The 7,899-nt window shown below is 39.2% G+C and overlaps 1 pseudogene; it reads left to right on the forward strand.

The window, feature by feature from the left end:
- Positions 1-2,750: 2,750 nt before the first annotated feature.
- Positions 2,751-5,487, forward strand: LOC147359213 (large ribosomal subunit protein uL22 pseudogene; annotated as a pseudogene).
- Positions 5,488-7,899: the final 2,412 nt, after the last annotated feature.

Genomic DNA, 7,899 nt, shown 5'->3' on the forward strand with positions numbered 1-7,899 from the left:
CATTGTACACAACACAACTAACACAACATTGTAAAGCAACTGTACCTCAATTTAAAGAAAACAAAAAGCCTTGGCATTCTGTCTGCAGTATGGTAGGCTGCAACAAATGAGAATGGTATTTGACAATATCATACCCATTATGATTATTGTTTTAATTCTTATAACAGCCTTATAAAATTGGTGTTATTATAATTTTCATTTTATACCTAAGGGAAATGAGGCTTGGAGTGGTTAAGCAATTTGCCCAAGGTTATTTCAACAGAACTCTAATTAAATATAGAGTTAGGTCTCCATTACAAGACAGGCTGGCTCCAAAATCTATATTTTCAAATCTATATTACATAAACATTTGCCTGTGACATAGAGAAAAGTCTCTATTCCATTCAGTCATTTAAAAAACATTTATTGAATGCCCATCATTATCAGATGCCCTGTATTAGCATTAGAATACAAAAATGAAAGACCAGACAAATGTTGAGTTTAAGGAAGTCTCAGCCTTGTACAGACAAGTAAATCTATAATTCCAGATTGGTACAGTGACATATGTGCTCAAAGGAGGCACAGGCTTCTGGAAGAGCACATGTTGGGAATGGCAGTGGGGTTAGAGGAGGCTTCAAGGAGGTGGTAAAACTGTCTGGAGCTTAGTCTTGGAGCATGAATGTGAGTTGGCCTGACCAAAATGGCCTGGGTACCTGAGGCAGGGAGAACATGTACAGATCCTTTTGGCATGTTGAGGAACTGTAATTAGTTATATGCCTGGTTACAAGCATGTAGTGAGTTCAGGTACTGGAGACAATATTCTATTGTCTCCAATTGGATTTCCTCAGAAGCAGAGCTTGAGAAGGAGATTAGTGTGTGTGAAGCTTACTGAGGAGTGCATTCAGGATCAATACTCATGGAAGAGAAGAGAATGAAGTAGGATCGGGCAGAGGTAGAAGCTGAGCTGTAATGCAGTCCCAGTGAAGCCTCAGCTGACCCCACATGTAGCTGTGCAGGTGGGACAGCCCTTCACAACTGTCCTGAGTTGGAACATGGGGTCAGACCTTTATATTCCCACTCTGATGGATCACAGGATACCAGCTATCCTGGAAAGGAGTCATGACCTTGGGCAAGGCAGTTTTCTTCTGAGGAAATTCCTATAGAAGGCTGACAGCTGAGGATCATCTTCCAGCAGCATTGTCAGAAGCTGGGGAAATAAGTCAGGGTCACCATAATCCATCCCTTGCATCTCTTACTCTTTGCATAGCTTCCAAAGCAGCTCCTCATGAACTTTTCTTCCTGAGGGAAATTTGGAAAGGGAAGGTTAGTGAGACAAGCAACAGTTCTCACTGCTGCAGCTGGTCACAGGGCCACAGCTAACACTGGCTGTATCCCCCCTCTCCTATACATTCCAGATCCCCTCACCCTCAGCTAGCAACTCTGCTGGTCTCGATGGTTTACCCGACATGACTAGACCCTTTCTTTTCAGGTGTCTGCGCATTGCTTACCATATCTTTCTCTGGTCAGAGTTACTACACCTGGGAAAAATTGAGGGCAAGAGGAGAAGGGGGTGACAGATGATGAGACGGTTGGATGGCATCACTGACTCAATGGACATGAGTTTCAGCAAACAGGGAGATAGTGAAGGACAGGGAAGCCTGGCGTGCTGCAATCCATGAGGTCACAGAGTTGGACACGACTTAATGACTCAACAACAATAACAAATTCAATTTACCATCAGAATTCCTCAAGAGAGGGGACTCTTCTGGCTGTCCAGTGGTTAGAACTTTGCCTTTCAATGAAGGGGGTGCAGGTTCTATCCCTGGTTGGGGAGTTAAGATCCCACATGATTTGCAGCCAAAAAACTAAAACAGAAGCAATATTGTAACAAATTCAATACAGACTTTAAAAATGATCCACATCAAAAAAAAAAAAAAAAAAACCTTAGAAAAAAAATGATTGGTCAAAGGAGTACTGAGGGTCTGCCCAAGTGAATTACCTGAGCTCCTCACATATTCTAACCAGTCCTACCTCCTCCTGATGATCAGGGTCAATTTCCCTTGCAAGAGAATGGTGACTCCTTATCTTGCGGACTGGTCCCTAGACACTAAGAGCTGGAAGTGCCCAAACAGCAGCCATAGTTGTTCAACTGGACTCTTGATATGTCCCCTGGTTTTCCCTCTGAGAATCAGGATCTCTATACCCACAGAGCCCTTAACTCTATGTAAACAATAACAAAGAAACCTTAAAATCTGAGTGAAGATCAACTTTAGGACTCTTAAAAATTTAGAGGCCAGGAAGAATAAGAAAAACTAGGGAAAAAAAAAAACACAATTTCATAGAAGGGAAAACATATGTATGATGTCTCTGAAGCCAAAAGAAGAAAATTTTCAAAAGGTAGGCTTGATCAATTGTCAAATGCTGCTCTAAGACAGGTACAATAATATGAAGACTGAAGATAAACCACTGGATTCAGCAAGAACAGTGACCTTAAAGAGTGTATATTTCAGTGGAGTGGAAGAATGAAAGCCTGACTGTGTGCATGCTAACTTTCTTCAGCCATGTCCCACTCTTTGCGACCCTGTGAACTGCAGCCTGCCAGGCTCCTCTGTCCATAGGATTCTCCAGGCAAGAATACTGGAGTGGGTTGCCATGCCATTCTCGGGAATCTTCCCCACCTGGGGATCAAGGCGGGTTCTTTAACACTCGCACCACCTGGGAAGCCCAAAAGCTGGACTAGAGGGGCTAAACACAGGTTTGAAAATAGGAATATGAGGACAGCAAGTGAAGATGGTGAGTATGCAGATGTTTTTAACGGATAAATTGGGATTGACATATACACACTACTATGTATAAAATAGATAACTAATAACGACTTACTGTACAGCACAAGGAACTCTACTCAATACTCTGTAATGACCTATATGGGAAAAGAATCAGAAAAAGAGTGGATATATGTGTATGTATAGCTGATTCACTTTTCTATGCATCTGAAACTAACACAATATTGTAAGTCAACTATATTCCAATAAAAATTTTTTTAAAAAGGTGTTTATAGGGAAGTAAAGGAAAAGACAGTATTGATATCTTGAGGGAAAAGGCACAAAGGATGTAGACATTATAATATTTAAATATAATTAAATATTTAAAAATATTTAAAATAATTTTTAAATTTAAAAATATTTAAAAATAATTTAAAGGATGTAGACATTATAATATGCTGATGAAAATGACCAATATAGAGGGAATGACTGGAAGAAACACAAGCTGGAATCAAGATTGCCGGGAGAAATATCAATAACCTCAGATATGCAGATGATACCACCCTTATGGCAGAAAGTGAAGAGGAACTCAAAAGCCTCTTGATGAAAGTGAAAGAGGAGAGTGAAAAAGTTGGCTTAAAACTCAACATTCAGAAAACAAAGATCATGGCATCTGGTCCCATCGCTTCATGGGGAAACAGTGGAAACAGTGTCAGACTTTATTTTTTGGGGCTCCAAAATCACTGCAGATGGTGATTGCAGCCATGAAATTAAAAGATGCTTACTCCTTGGAAGGAAAGTCATGTCCAATCTAGATAGCATATTCAAAAGCAGAGACATTACTTTGCCAACAAAAGTCCGTATAGTCAAGGCTATGGTTTTTCCTGTGGTCATGTATGGATGTGAGAGTTGGATGTGAAGAAGGCTGAGTGCCGAAGAATTGATGCTTTTGAACTGTGGTGTTGGAGAAGACTCTTGAGAGTCCCTTGGACTGCAAGGAGATCCAATCAGTCCATTCTGAAGGAGATCAGCCCTGGGATTTCTTTGGAGGGAATGATGCTGAAGCTGAAACTCCAGTACTTTGGCTACCTCATGTGAAGAGTTGACTCATTGGAAAAGACTCTGATGCTGGGAGGGATTGGGGGCAGGAGGAGAAGGGGACGACAGAGGATGAGATGGCTGGATGGCATCACTGACTCGATGGACGTGAGTCTGGGTGAACTTCGGGAGTTGGTGATGGACAGGGAGGCCTGGCGTGCTGCGATTCATGGGATCGCGAAGAGTTGGACGCGACTGAGCGACTGAACTGAACTGAATTATTTTTGTCACAGATGCCTAAAAAGAAGTGTAGAGGAAGTGCTAGCTACTCAGATTGTTTTGTACTGTTTTTAAAATCAGCCCTTGATAATTATAAAAATGATTTGTATACCTTCTTGAATTTTTAATTGAATTTTTGATTTCTAGGAAGTTTCTAGGTAATTTAATAAATATAGCCAAAATGTAAGGTCCATGAATGTTGCTGTGAAAAATAATAAACAAGAAATTTACTGTTTCTTATGACCACGTGAAAACAAAATTACATACATTTTTGGGGAGGAAGAGGTTTATGTAAGCAGTCTATGCATCTGAACACAAACCTGTTATTTCCACAAAATAATTTACAATTATGATAATGTTTATTATTTGAGTTCTGTCTATAGTCAATAACAGAGTGCTCTGTGGATGTGCTAGGTCACAAAAACAAAGACAGACAACATCACATAGAACAAGGAATAATGTCAATTGAACTATTGCAAAGCATGAAACACACTCTAGGTATTCAGATCAAACTCTCCCTTTTTAGGAGTTTGGGGTGGACATGTAAATTCTGCTATATTTAAAATGGATAACCAACTAAGACCTACTGTATAGCACAGGGAACCCTGCTCTAGGCTATGTGGAAGCCTTGATGGGAGGGTAATTTGGGGGAGAATGGTACATGCATATGTGTGGCTGAGTCCCTTTGCTGTCCACCTGAAACTATTACAACATTGTTAAACAGCTATACTCCAAAATAAAATTAAAAGTTTTTTTTTAAAAAGTAGCTTTTCCTTTTTTTTCTGATAAGTGGCTTGAGGTGACCGCTATAAACAGTATGCTATTCATTTGAGCCAGGAAACACCACAAAATCATGCAAATCAAGAGGTTCAAACCTTCATGTTCACTTTAAGAACATGTGAAACTGCATGAAACTCGTAAAACTGCCCAGGCCGTTAAGCGTATGCATATCTGAAAAGCCACCAAGTATCTAAAGGATGTCACTTTAAAGAAGCAGCGTGTGACATTCCATCGATACAATGGTGGAGTGGGAAGGTGTGCACAGGCCAAACAGTGGGGCTGGACGCAGGGTCGGCGGCCCAGAAAGAGTGCTGAATTTTTACTGCACACGTTCAAAAATTCAGAAAATAATGCTGAGCTTAAGGGCTTAGGTGTAGATTCTCCGGTTATTGAGAACATCCAGGTGAACAAAGCACCCAAGATGCGGTGCAGCACCTACAGAGCTCATGACTGGATCAACCCTTATGTGAGCTCTCCTTGCCACACTGAGATGATCATTACTGAAAAAGAACAGATTGTTCCTAAACCAGAAGAGGAGGCTGCACAGAAGAAAAAGATATCCCATAAGAAACTGAAGAAACAAAAAGTTATGGCTTGGGAATACATGCTGCAAAAAATAAATGCAAATAAAAGTAAAAAAAGAAAGTAGCTTTCCCCCAGTACCTTTTAAAAAGTAGCTATGGGGAATGCCTGAGTGGTCCAGTGGTCAAGACTCTGCACTTCGACTGCCAGAGCCAGGTTCAGTCCCTGGCTGAGGAATTAAGATCCCACAAAAATTTAAAAAAAGAAAAAACAAAACAAAACAAAACAAAAAAAACGACTAACTATGATGACTAGGTAACTAATTGGAGTGTCTGGTGTTAAATCAAATACTTTAGGGTCTCTAGGACAGACACAAAAGGAGGGTTTGATGCATAGTTTGCTATTTTGAACAAAAAAAAAAAGTGAAGCCTCTTTACTTATGAAATTGTTCAATTTGTGTGTGAGGAAAAGCCATGTCTATAACCAATCAGAGCCTTTGGCCAAGTAAAAGATTACAGAGAATTATTGTCAGATGCTGGGTTTCTCCTTCCAGAAGAAAAACAACCCTATACCTTGAAAATTTCAAGAGCAGTCTTCCAAACTCCCTATAAAATATTAAACTAATATACTTGCAATTTTAGTACAAATCAGGAAATGCAAAAATTACAGTACTCGTAGTTACATTAACTGAGTTCACAGGGCACACATGTAGGTCTTTTTATTCCAAAGCAGCCCAGTTTGATGAGTTAATATTTCTTTGGGGACTGAATACTTGTATTTTCTATCTTCTCTGAATTAAGATTAGAAAATAAAATAAGTGTTTGCATATTTCATTTAAAGTACAATTTCTTAGCATTACCAAGATGTTTGGCTGACTCCTGATTTTATATCAAATTTAAGGGAAGGTATTAAATGGGAAACCATTTTGAGGCAAAAATCAAAGACCATGTCATGTACTAGAGTTTTTATACTTTTTATATTTTACTGCAGTAATTTTACTTTGTTACTATTTTCTATAACATGTTTCCATTATTTAAAGAGAAAAAAATAATACATTTCTAAGGGCAAATCTTCAATTTTCATCTTTTTTTTCTTTTTTTTTTGCCACTTCACTCCACTTGGGGTATCCCCTGACCAAAGCAGAGTCCTAACCACTGGACCATTAGGGACTTCACAATTTTTTGCTTTTTTATGCCAAAACACTGAAAAGAGAGAATCATGCAATTCTACATTTGATTTACTTAACGTTTCTCATTAAAATTTTTCTCATGCTGTGTTTATTTAATAGTCCAAATATTTTGATTGGTTTAAATATTCTGAAAAATATGCATATTGATTTGGGAACTGATAAAATATTTCTTAAAGTCATGATGGCATATCTACTTGCCAATGTATTATAACAATGGGCATAACTAAAATACTCTTAAATCTTACATTTTTCAACTGAAGGGGAAAAAATATTCTTTTTAAGAAACATGGCAAATCAACCAGTGTGATCTTATCATGTGGGAATGGTCTGAAGAACTCAGCCATAACTGTCCACCCAAGGGGAGGAAGAGACTATTACTTCTCTCCCGATTCTTGGCCTGTGTTTTGTTGATCCCTTGCAGTTCCAGATTTGCACATGAGTCAAACTTTAGCTGAACAGTTTCCTACAGGTGCTACAGCAAAAATTTCCTGATGTAGAAAGCAACAAATTGCAGTGGTTGTAAGGTGCTGTCACGGTATGCTTGTGTGTGCCTGGTTGTTACAATAATACTCAGGCTAGAAGTACGTTAAGAGAATCTGAGGTGGGCTGCTAGATGCTGAACACCCTTTCATGATGAATTCTGGAAAAATAACATGGCATGACCATCAATAGATGTGGTTACTTTCAAATAGAAGGTAATATAGAAATACCCAAGATTTATCAAGGTGACTATAAATAAGAATCCAATCCAAGTGTTAGTCGCTCAGCCATATCTGATTCTTTGCGACCCCATTGATTGTACCCCACCAGACCCCTCTGTCCATGGGATTCTCCAGGCAAGAGTACTGGAGTGGGTAGCCATTCCCTTCTCCAGGGGATCTTCCTGATCAAAAAGTTAAACTCAGGTCTCCTGCACTGAAGGCAGATTTTTTTTTTTAACCATCTGAGCCACCAAGGAAGTCATAAGTAAGAATGCCTAAGCCCAAATGACTATATTGTGTTTAAGTAAAGAAAGATAGGCTAAAGAACATATCCCATGTTTTCAAGTCTGCATGGGACCTATTAAGAGGAAGGCAAAAAGTACTATAGAAGCTCTGCATGTCTTCAGTAGAGTTATTGTCTATATTGTCTCCTGTGAACTGGTCAAGTATCTAGTCTTCTTAGCAGCATGGTATCTGGTGAAGAAGGGCATCAAGCAATCATTGCTTAGAGACATGGTATTAGAGACATTAACTAGAAATATCACCTAACTTTATCTACTCTGCTTGCATGTTCACTAAACAGCATCAGGTTCTACCCAGACTGCCTCATAAATTCCTGGTCTATAGGGGTAAGACAGACATTTTCATC

This window comes from Bos grunniens, chromosome 14 (genome assembly GCF_055505025.1).
Source record: "Bos grunniens cultivar Pamir isolate PY7600 chromosome 14, Bosgru_T2T1.0, whole genome shotgun sequence".
NCBI lineage: Eukaryota > Metazoa > Chordata > Mammalia > Artiodactyla > Bovidae > Bos > Bos grunniens.